This window comes from Phascolarctos cinereus, unplaced genomic scaffold, assembly GCF_003287225.1.
Source record: "Phascolarctos cinereus isolate Bilbo 61053 unplaced genomic scaffold, phaCin_HiC Scaffold_1;HRSCAF=81, whole genome shotgun sequence".
Taxonomy (NCBI): Eukaryota; Metazoa; Chordata; class Mammalia; order Diprotodontia; family Phascolarctidae; genus Phascolarctos; species Phascolarctos cinereus.
Window position 1 is genome coordinate 227,967,281 of NW_027555514.1, and position 12,553 is coordinate 227,979,833.

Below are 12,553 nucleotides of genomic sequence, written 5' to 3' on the forward strand. Positions count from 1 at the left end.
CCAGCTCAAGTCAACTGATTGTTAAATTTTCATTGTGAACATTTACACCTCAAAAATTGGGAAACAATACAAATTAGCAATTGATTATTGTTTTATTGATTGTCTAGACTTGAGAAAGTGATGGAGAAAATGTTAATAATGCTGAAGGAAGAGGGGAAAATATGAAAAATCGTGAGGCTCCATGTGTAGCCTGAGCAGATTTTAGCACCACCAGAAACACTATGACATACCTCCCAGAAGCTGATTCCCTCCCTTGGACTTCCCCACAGAGATAGTGCCTCCATAGTTTCTGCCTCTGTTGATTCTTGTGGCTTCTCTGTTTCTCATCTTACAAGGTCAAGGGTGGGAAGGAGCTAGCTTGTCTGCCAAAGTCAGGCCTTCTAGCATTCCTAAGGTCAGGCCAAAACTTCCCAGGGAAAGCTTCACTGAGGAGGTTGGGTTACATCTGCCTCAAATCATCGGTCCTCCATCTCTAGAATCCTGGTCTTCTTGAGAATTCCTAATGGAGACGTGGCCAAGATTTGCCATAGAAAAAAGATAGTTATTGGATTCAATAATGAGCAATCCTGACATTTGACAAAGCTTTCTCAATAAGCAATTATTAATCCCTGTGCTACCTTCTAGGGACAAAAACAAAACTGCCCCTGACCTCAAGGAGCTTATGTCTACTGAATATTTAATCAAATAACCTGGATTTTCATTTAGTTTACTTTGGCAGTCCATAATCTCATCTCATAGCCCCCTGTGATGAGAATCTGACATCAGATTTAAGTGACTTATTAGATTGGTCCTAGAGAGTTGCCTGAAACTCAAAGAGTAACTGCAAGAAGTAGGATTTTTAACCTGGGTCTTCTTGACCCCAACCCCAGAGTTCTATCCACTAAGCTACTCTGCTTCATGCTAAGCCTATAGGAGTGATTAAACAAATACTTGTATGATTGGCTTAATAGTAATTTTGTCATCTTAGCATTTAATTATTGTCTAAAACATTTAGCTCTCACTTAGAGTAAATCTGTGTCAGAGATGGGAGAAGTTACTTAAGTCCAAGAGGTATTTTCCTTCCATAATGTCCTTCTACTACTACTTCTGACCAGGTGTGGCCAATTTGTAGGAGAGGTGTCAGCTACAATGGGAAACCGTAGGCCCCAGATTCCTCAATAGCATCCTTTGATTTGACCTTAGTGGGTAGTGCTAATACCTGAACGTGTTCACCTGGTCTGGGAATAGGCCTACTGTGTGATGCAGCCTTGACAGATCTTTGCTCCTGATCTGGAAAATGTTATATATTTCAAATGGAGAAAAGTACAAAAACACTGCTCACCTCTGCTTTAGAGAGAGTTCTGGATTTGGAGTTGAGGGCCTTGAGTTCAAAGTCTTATTTTACTACTTACTACCTGTATGATGTTGGGCCCCAGATACCACATCCATAGAATGAGGGGGCTGACCTAGAATAGGGGTGGGAACCCTGTGGCCTCAAGGTCACATGTGGCCCTCTAGGTCCTCAAGTTCATCCCTTTGATTGAATCCAAACTTCATAGAACAAATCACCTTAATAAAAGAATTTGTTCTGTAAAACTTGGACTCAATCAAAAGGCTGACCCAAGGACCTAGAAGGCCACAGGTTCCCCACCCGTGGCCTTGAGTATTTCTGGGGTCCTTTCTGGCTCCAAGTCTATGATCCTATTGTAGTCCCTCCTGGCTTGCCCATTAGTGAGCATTGCACTAAGAATACTGGAAGTACCTATAGCATTTTACCTGGATTTCAAAGGGAGCAGCCTGTTTTGACCTTAGTATTGAGGAGAACTCTGGGAATAAAATGATTATGGAGGATCCATCTTGGCTACCCACCCTGGTAGTGAGAGAGTAGAGAGGTATAATAACCATGCCTGGAGTCCAGCCAGAGGTCAACATTGTCTTCAGGACCGTCCAGGCAGAGAACTGAGTCAATGATTGGGTCCATCACCTTGAAAAATGACCTTGGCCATAAAGCCCAAGGCATGATATTTGGGTAGAGTTGTAAGCAGTGCCAGTGGAAGCAGCTGAATGCGGAGCTGGGCTACTGAGTCATTTATACACAATGTTTTTCGCACTTTCCTTTCCCACCCTCTGTCCCTGCTGGGACAGCAAGTTTCCATTTACTGTCCAAACATCTACTTCCTTGTCTCCTTCCAGCCTGAGGAAGAAGGAAAGAGAGAAAGGAAAAGAAAAAAAAAAACACAATTTGTCCCTCCTAGATTACTAGCAAAAAAAGCAGTCTGTTTTAATGTTTTTTTAAATTTCCTGATTATGCCCTTTTATACTCATACACCTTTTCATTCATTTAATACAAATTGAGAGCCAGCAGCAAAGTCTTTTGAGTCTAACAATTATTTGGTGTGGAATGATTGGGAAGAGGTTGCATTTGAAGAGATGGGAGACTAAAGTCCTTAGCATGAACTATGATGACATGGTGAAGGCCCCCTTACTTCCCCATGGAAAAAAGAGAGACAAAAAATGTATATCATCATCATCATCAACTAGGTTAGTTCGCAAAAGTGAGCCATGGAAGAAAAATTTCACATTGCCGGGGTTGCAGTCATAACTGAGGGGAGTGGAGATACATCTGCTAAAGGACATTGAGATAGGGCATTGACTATCATTTACTGTGATTGGTTACCAGCCAAGAGTTCTTCCAATCCCAATGACCCATTTCTTTCTTTTTTTAAATTTTTTATTTTTTTGAGGCAAATCAGGGTTAAATCACACAGCTAGTATAGTAAGTATCTGAGACTAGATTTAAACTCAGGTCCTCTTGACTCCAAGGCCAGTGCTCCCAATGACCCATTTCTTCATGAGACCTCACAAGTGATGCTATAGACACCATTATTGCCAGGACCATTAATTACTATTATAATATGATCACCCCTTACATGTAGGCATAGATGAGAGCCCATTTACATATACAAACATGCTCAGCCTTGTTACAAATGCCTGAATCATTATAGCTTACACATGGGGAGAGCATGCATGTATAGTATTACATTATGGTCTTACAATTTAAATAGAATGGGGGAAAAGCTAGTTAGTTAACAAAGACATTTTGTGAAGCTAGTTAAATATGGCAATTCCTTTGCAAATTGAAAGTCTGGTTACTTACAATTTGAACACTTGTCTATATAAAATGTGAGACAGTTCTAATTAATTAGGGATTAACTCCATTGAAAATATTTCTAAGAATATTATTGACTTAATGTACCCACTATATAATCTTCCCACATTCAGAATAAATATGCCCATACTCACTATCAATCCAAAATTAATTTGTGTTTACTTCTAAATATTTTGTATCTGCTTACATAGCTTGCTCTTCTAATTTCCACTCACAATGGCAGATTAGGTTCCTAGACCTTGCCTAGCTACATTAACCCCTGAAGTTCTAAGGATTAGGAGCAATTATTTAGTACTGTGGCTGACAAGCCCCCATCTGGTATGTCTCCTTCAGTATCAATGGTCTGGTTAATATCTTGCCCCATATCGTTTGACCAGTTAACATCAATTAGCTTTTACTAATTAGAGATAGCTAGATGGCTCAGTAGATAGAATGAATGACTGGACTGAAGTCAGGAAGACTCATCTTCCAGAGTTCAGTTCTGGCCTCAGACACTTACTAGCTGTGTGACCCTGGGCAAGTCACTTAATCCAGTTTGCCTCAATTCCTCATCTGTAAAATGAGCAGGAGAAGGAAACGGCAAACCACTCCATTATCTCTGTCAAGAAAACCCCAAATAGGGTCATGGAGAGTCAGATATGACTGAAAAATAATTTCACACACACACACACACACACACACACACACACACACACACAATAATCCAGTAAAAACTAAAGACAGGATGTGAAAGATTTTCTCCCCAGGGACATTGCTAACAGTAAGTCTGCCTCACTCTGACCTTTGACACACTCTTATCGGATAGTTAGCCATAGTTAAGTATGGTTTATGGCCATGAAAATTAGTGCATCCATATAAGGAGCTGTACATGAATAAAACTACTGAACAACAACAAAAAAAAGATTTTACAAAGAAATACTCACTGGGAAAATACAGCAAGAGCCAAAATATAAAAGCCTCTGAAAGTAGGAGTCCATTCTCTTTCAGTACCTAAGTCCCCAAGGAGACTGGATCCAAACTTGAAGCAATTACTGCCAAGTATTTTACCCCATCGTGTTTGCCCCTGGGGCACAGTTTTTAGACAAGTTGCTCCCTTGCTTACAGGACACAGTGTTTTGGAAGCTGGGCCAAATCCCTGCTGGGCTGGGTCAAGTAGGTTATTAATCATGGCTGGCTCCCTCATGGATATGGCTGCTGCAGCTATCAGCGTACTGTACTTTGGACTTAGGTGCTAGACCTTTTCTGGTTCTTCTGACCTTTTAAAGTCCACAAGGTCATAACCTGATGCATTCCATCTCTCACACTCATTCAGCTAGGATCAGAAAAGCATGCATACAACAGAAGCATAGGCATGTGTTCACAACCACATGGTGACTGGGTGGGAAAGAGCAGGTGGCTGGAGACAGCAGGCTTCTATTGCCACTGTTTCCCTCTGGGGTCTTACAACATTTCTTCTCTTCATTTGAAAACTGTCATAAAAGAGAAGATTTTAGTCTGTTCAAACCTTTTGCATGCTCACCTAGTTCTGACTCACCACGCAGCAAGTCAACAGGAAACATTCAGAATATCTGCATGTACCCTTAATTGTGGGGGTGGAGGGAGGAAGGGGGAAAAAGAGGTGGGGAAAGGACCCTTCTTTTACACATTTCTAGAGGCTGGCTCACCAAGCCTCCATGTAGATACTGCAAAAAGAAAAATGTATTGTGTATGTTCTAAGGTTTGGGACCTACTGGCCAGCCCCCTCATTATACTTACTTGTGTATATGTTGTGATCCTCCTCCCTCCCCATCCAATCTGGTAAGATGTCTATGGAGACAAGGATTGCCTTTATTTTTGCTTTTGTATACACAGTACTTAGTGGAGCATCTGCCAAGTAGCAAGTGCTTAGTAGATTTTGTTGAATTGAATGGAATGGAATGGGTTTTGAAAATTATTTTACTTTATTCACCAGAAAATATGCAAAACCCTGGAAAATTTTAATGAAGATTTTTATATTTTTGACTCAGAAGAAATAAACTAAAAGACACAGGAATGTACTCAGGAAGAGATGAAAAAAGAAAAATGTCAGGAGAATAATAATTACTTTTCCTAAAAAATATCTTAGATGTTTAATGATTTGTTTTGAATGGCAAACTTGCTCTATCTGTGAGCAACCATATTTCAGATGGAAGCATTTCACAAGAATCTTAAGATCATAGGGATCTCAGAGGCTATGGAGTCTAACCTCCTCATTTTATAGTTGAGGCAACACCAGGGAAATAAAGTTATTTACCCAAAGTCATACAGCTAGTAAATGTCAAAGGCAGGATTTGAACTCAGGTTCTCTAACTCCCAAACTAGTTCTCTTTCCAGTGATTCTAGACATGTTGGGGAATTTTGATCAGTTGTAGCATCTGACAAGATGATTTTGTTCCTATTGTTGGTGAGTTGTTTTCAGTCATGTCCAACTCTTCCTGACCCCATTTGGAGTTTTCTTGGCAAAGATACTGGAGTGGTTTGCCATTTCCTTCTCCAGATCATTTTACAGATGAGGAACTGAGGCACACCAGGTTAATTGACTTGCTAGTAAGTATCTGAAGCCAGATTTGAACTCAGGAAGATGAGTCTTCTTGACTCCAGGCCTGGCACCCCATCTACTGCACCACCTAGCTGCCAGATCAGTTTTAGATGAAAAATCTTTGTGTGTGTGTGTGTGTGTGTGTGTGTGTGTGTGTGTGTGTGTGTGTGTGATATCTTGTTGGTTTTTTTTTTTTGGTCTGAACCTGTGATTTCATTGATGTTAAGAGATTCTGGATGTCAAAATCCCCTTCACTCATGCAAATCATCAATTCATCAATGATTTATAGTTTGAGAGTGTTGCCTGGGGAACTGAGAAGATTAACAATTTGTCCACAGACACATAGCTAGTGTGTGTTAGAGGCAGGATGTGAAGACCTGGATCTTTCTGACTCTCAGGCTCACCTTCATCTACCATGTTGTATTGCTTCTCTATATCTTACTTTATGTTGCATTTTAAGTTTTGGAAACATTGATTGCGTGAATTAGAAAATAAAAATAACCAGGTAGCATAATACACATTCTTAGGTATTTGTCATTTAGATTGAGATTATCTGAGCTTCTTTCCATTAGTGGGGTTAATTGGGAAATGACAATTTTGCAAATGTTCTTTCTTCCTTCAGGTACAATGTGAAGGAAAAGCGGACCCAAATTAGTAAACTATCACCTTCCAATTCATTTAATTAATGGAAGGAAGCACAAGTAGTCTAAGACTGATATCCATTTAGATGGGCAGCCCTTTGAAATGGTCCATCAATAATACATATCTTAGCAAACATGACAATTAAGCATTGAGCTGGGCCCAGAATTGAATAGGACTTAGAAGGAAGAATGGGTTGAAATTGGGATTCAGTGGCTCTGAGCTTCTCCCATAAATAAAAATCCAGCTTTTAAAATATCAATTGTTTTCTGTTGATATAATATGACTGTGAATCGTATAGTATCACATTTTTGAAGAATCAAAAACTGCAGGTGATCTAAAAGTTTAATGGAGAGATATATGGTGGGTAGACAGGCTCCAGCATATTAATAGTAATGACTAGAATGTGAGAAGTGGTTTAAAGGATGTCCTTTAAGAGATGTAAGATGAAAAAAAGAGGTGGGCCAGTCATGCAGTGAGAATGAAAGATAACAGACGGATGGCTTCTGTGCTTCACTGGTATCTATGTAATGTTAGAAGACCTCGAAGAAGGCCCTCAGCAGCTCGTGTGGATTCTCCCTCCCCTCACCTCCCACGGAAGATTTATGAGATGACATGGAGAGGAATTGTACAAGATGAGAAGGAATGGGTGAGATGGAGGGAGTAACTGTATTGATGAAATCACAGATTCATCGAAGTACAAATTCCTTCAATCTCTGCTTTGTATCAGTTTGTAGACATTATGAGTTTGGGGGTGGGGAACCTGCAGCCTCAAGGCCACATGTGGCCCTCTAGGTCCTCGAGTGTGGTCCTTTGTTCTGTGAAGTTTGGATTCAGTCAAACGCCCACACTTGAGGACCTAGAGGGCCACGTGTGGCCTCAAGGCTGCAGGTTCCCCACCTCTGGTTTAGACTTTATTTGGAAATTGTCTGGGGACAAATTAGGGGAAAACAGACTGTATCTGAAAAACATAAATATTATTAGAACCTAGTATAGTCAGCTAGGTGGCACCTGGTCAGGAGTCAGGAAGATTTGTCTTCCTGAATTCAATCTGGCTTCAGACACTTACTAGCTGCGTGACCCTGGGCAAGTCACTTAACCCTATTTGCCTCAGTTTCCTCATCCATAAAATAAGCTGGAAAAGGAAATGGCAAACCACTCCAGAATCTTTGCCAAGAAAACCTCAAATGGGGTCACATGACTGAAAAAGGACTTCACATACACATGTGCAGAGTAAAAATTAAAGGGAGGATGTAAAGGATTTGTTCCTCTCCCCCAACCAATGATGTTGTTAGCAATGAATCTGCCTCACTCTGACCCATGGCATACACATATATACACTTACGGGCTAGTTAGCCATAGTTAAGGTATGGTCTGTGGCCATGAAAATTAGTGGATCCACATAAGGATCAGACCCTTAACCTTAAGCTCTTTATCCTTGTGCTCTGACCAATTGAACTAACCAGCTACAGGCTAGAAAGGGTATGGGATTATTAAAAGGAAGAATGTAATGAGAAACACAGCATTATGTGACCACATTTATCTGCTCTCCAGGTGTCTTACAAACTGGCTCTAGGTGATTTGCCAATATGAAATATGTTTGGACTGCTATCATCACTGCAAAATCAGTATATTGTGATCAAAATGAGGGCAGGAGTGACTACATACAGTATTCTTTTCTGTACGATAACTCGAATGCAATTGTCATCCAAATCCAATTCCAGAATCTTTATTTTTGCTGAAAGACTACCATACATGAAAAAGATAGGGCACAGTTTGAGTTTCTGATACTGTACTAGATGCATCTGGCACAGCAGGAAACTGACATTTCCAAAATTTTTTGTTTACTCCATGACCACCAAGAAAATGTTCCATGGAAATTGTTGGCAGATGTACTTATAAACCCCTGTCATTTTCAGAAGCAGAATTTACAGTCAGATTAAGTCTTCCTATCAAGGATCCAAGAGGGTTCTGAGACTACTAGTGCAGTAGAAAATAATACTTTCTCAGCCTTGATCTTTTATTCAGAGAATTATTATTCTTAATTCTCTTTTGAATATTTATTTAGGCTGACAACTGCAGAGTCATATTCACACATTGGCTATAATACTATTGTTATATTCCCAAATTCTATTTGAAATCTATAATGAGTAAACATTGATAATATGCTGAGAAAGTAAATTTTTTTCAGATATTCTGTATACATTTCTACTTTTTTTTGATATTTCCAGAATATGATAAACTCTATTTTCTGTAACCCATGACTCCTCTCTAATTTCTTCTTTCAATTTTCATTATCAAAACACCTTACTGATAATTCTCTCTAATCCTCTTTTGTTTTGGTCTAGACTTGTGATGTCATTGGTATAGGGAACTCCAAGCAAGAAATTCCTTCCACTAATGCAAATTGTCACTTGAAATTTATAGTCCTAGAGAGTTGCCTGAGGAATTGAGAGGTTAAGTGACTTTTTAATAGTTGCCCAGCTAATATGTGTCATAGGCAGAATTTGAATTCAAAGCATATATGTGAAGTCTTCTTGGATTATTCTCTTGGATCATAACATCAGAATTCAAAGAGATCTAGAGGATTTAGATAATGGTGAGAAAAATTAAATTCTAGTTAGCGAAAAATAAAGATGATTCAGGGGTTTAATTTGACTACAAACTCAGTGAGACCATTATGCCATGCATACTAAGATGAAAGCGAAGATGCATTCAAGATGACACTAAGCAGTCAAAATGAGCCTTTGCTCATTTCCAAGCAAGGAAGCAATAGGTGCTATAATGCTCCAAGTGAAGAGAGTACCACCAGCCTAATGTCCCCAACCAGGTCAAAATGAGCCATGAACACATGACCCTATTTTTGCGCAACTGTTACAGTAGGGTCTAATCTTTCTTGCTTTAGGTAAATGTCTTTTGAAGATGGAATGGAGTAGGCTGAGACCTTGTAAAGTTTAACAGGTTAGGAGATCACTAGGGATCCAGGAACTGGATTCACCACCAGAGCTAAGCCCAGGGACCAATGAAGCCCAAGTGTCCTTCTTGACAATCCAACAGTGACCCTGAATGAAATGTACATTCTTTGCCCAATAGCCCATGAATTGAGACACTATGTGGTATACTGGATAGTGCTGAACTTAATCACCTGAACTAAAATCCTACCTCAGACACTTAAAGATATTTTTTTCTTTCATATTTAATTTTCTTATCTGTAAAATTGGGATAATAATAGCACTTACCTCATAGGGTTATTGTGAAATCAAAACAGATAATAAACATGTAAAGCACTTTGCTAATCATACAACAGGGGTCAAGGAGTTACAGTAAAACTTTATTGAAAAATGTGAAAATCATTCTTAACTTGTGGGTATGCAAAAGTAGGCAGTTGCCAGGAATTGGCCTGCCAACTGTGGTTTGCTGGCCTTTGCTTTATAATTATTGTTACTATCATCATCATCATCACCATCATCACTTGAGGAACTGAATCATATTCATATTAAAATTCTAGTTGTAAATGACAACATAAGACTTAATGAAGTTGGAGCTAGATAAAAAGATTGCTCCTAGGCTCTCCTTGAAGAGAGATAAGAAAGGAGTTGGTGTGGCTGGTGTCATTGGTGAGCACAGATATTGAGCAATTCCGTGAGAATCTGATGAAATCCTCTATTTTGCCTTGATGCTTTGTGACTTTAGTATGAGGGTAGATGATGAAAAATATGCTGCTTTATAGATTATTTGATTACAGTAATTTTGGAGAAAGGGAATCGAAATAACAATTGAATAATACATGCCTACTAGGTTCCTGGCACTGTACCAAGCACTTTGCAAATATTACCTCATGTGAGCGTCACAATAACCCTGTGAAGTAGGTGCTATTATCATCTGTAGTAGTAGTAGTTCTGTAGTAGAGGAAACAAAGGCAGAAAGAGGTTAAATGTCTTGCCCAAGGTCAAAGATCCAGTAAGTGTCTGAGACCATATTTGAACTCATGTCTTGCTAACTCCATGTGTAGAGCTCCATCCACTGCACTTACTAGCTGCCACATTTATCAAATTTTAAAAATCAGGCATTTACCAAGGTTTCTTCATTTTGTCATCATTACAAATAAAGTTGCTATGAGTGTATTTGTATGATGGTGCTTTCTGTTATTGACTTCCTTACAGGATAAGCCAAATAGTAGAACCATATAATCAAATTACACGAACAGATTAGGAAATTTTCTCTGATGATTTCTAGGTTTTTTTGTTTTGTTTTGTTTGTGTGTTTGCTTTTTGGGGAACTATTTCATAGCTCTATCAGAAGTAAATTTAAAAAATCATTCTGAATTTAATGAACATCAAAGAACATTTCCATATACCAAGTGGAATAGAAAAACAGAACCACATGGGAAAATGTGAATCTCTACAGCCTACTTCTTGAAAAGTATACACTAAATTCAACAACATTCTTTCAAACTGTCTTGCTCATATATTTTCTTCTAAATTTCCTCTAGTCATGAGCTTCTGTGCCTATCTTCTCATATCCCCTCCAACACTGATTTTTTTCCCATTTTTTTCATCATTGCACATTTGGTGGGCAAAAGGAAATAGTGTATTTTTTAGAAAGGAAATACTGTAATTGGTTTGCATTTCTCTTATTATTAGTGGAGGATTTTTTCCTTTAGTTGTTGAAAGTTTGCATATTCTCATTAGAAGATTGTTTGCTCATACCCTTTGACCACTATCTAAAGAAGAATGACGCTTAGTCTTATAGATTTGTCAATTTCCTATAGATTTTGTATGTCAGATTTTAATCAGAGGTCTTTGAGGCAAAAATTTCCCCCCAGTCCATATCTTTTCTTCTCATTTTGGCTTAATTGATTTTGTTAATGTCAAAGCTTTAAAATTTTATGTAATTTTAGCAGTGGTTAAACAGTGTGGTCTTCTACTGTGCTTTGTGAATAGGGTTGTCTTTCCTTTTTTAAAAATGTTCCCTTACCCTTGTGTGTGTTGAGCTACTTCTGATCCAGTCATCTCCTTAGCTGGATGTATGCTTTACTTTTTAAGATATAGTTTTTGTATAATTTTTTGTAACACAATATAATAAAAAGATGATTGCACATGAAACTGCAAATCAATTATATGAATGGTTTTTGTATCTTGTCAGAATTTTCTTCTGTGTCTGTTGACATAGTAATATGATCTGTATTGTTCTTATTATTATATGATCTATTATGTTGATAATTTTCTGAATATTTAACTAACCCTCCATTCACGATATAAATTCCACTCAGTCATATTATATAATCTTTGTGATAACTTGCTGTAATCTCTTTGCTAATATTTTCTTTAAAATTTGTGTATCAACATTCATTAGGGATATTGGTCCACAGTTTTCTTTTTCTGTTCTGTCTCTCCTTGGTTTAAGTATTGAGACCAAATTTATACCATAAATGGAATTTGGTGAGATTCTTTTTCATTTTTTCAAAAAATTAATTTAATATTTAATAACAATTATTCTGTGAATGCTTAATAGATTCCTCTTGTGATTTCACTAGTCCTGAGCTTTTTCTTTGGAAGCATTTTTTGTATTTAAAAACATTATTCAATGAAGAGGTCCACAAACTTCACCAGACTCTCAAAGGGGTCTATGACCCAAAACAGGTTAAGGATACTTGTTCTACAATATGGCATAGGGCTTTTAAAGTTGAAAGAACAGTTAGAAGGCTAATAAAAACAAAAACAGGTAGTAACCATTGTTATGAAGAAAATAAATGTTTGTCATAGGCAAGACAATGTAAAGACAGAAGTACTAAAGATTCAAAAAGGATCATTTTTAATGATGAAACTGATTTTTTAATTGAAAGCTATACCAAACTGTGGGCAGAAGAAGTCTAAGTGAACTTGTAAGATTGGATCTTCTTTATCAGATTGTAAAATATTCACTCACACACACACAAATTGATTTTTAGATTTTTTTAACTTTCAAGAGGTCTGGAAGTCTTGTCACCCTGTGGGAATGATGAATTCTGGGAATTATAGTTATATAGTGAGAAATAGAATTGTTGCAACATTACAAAAATTCCTGAATGGACATGGAATACTATCATATGAATTTGCACCAGGCTCCATGCCATGCAACATTAAGAAATTTACCTTAGAATGAATGGCCTGGGAACTTAGGTGATTTAAATACCACTGTAAAAGTATAGGCAGCAATGAAGACTAGAC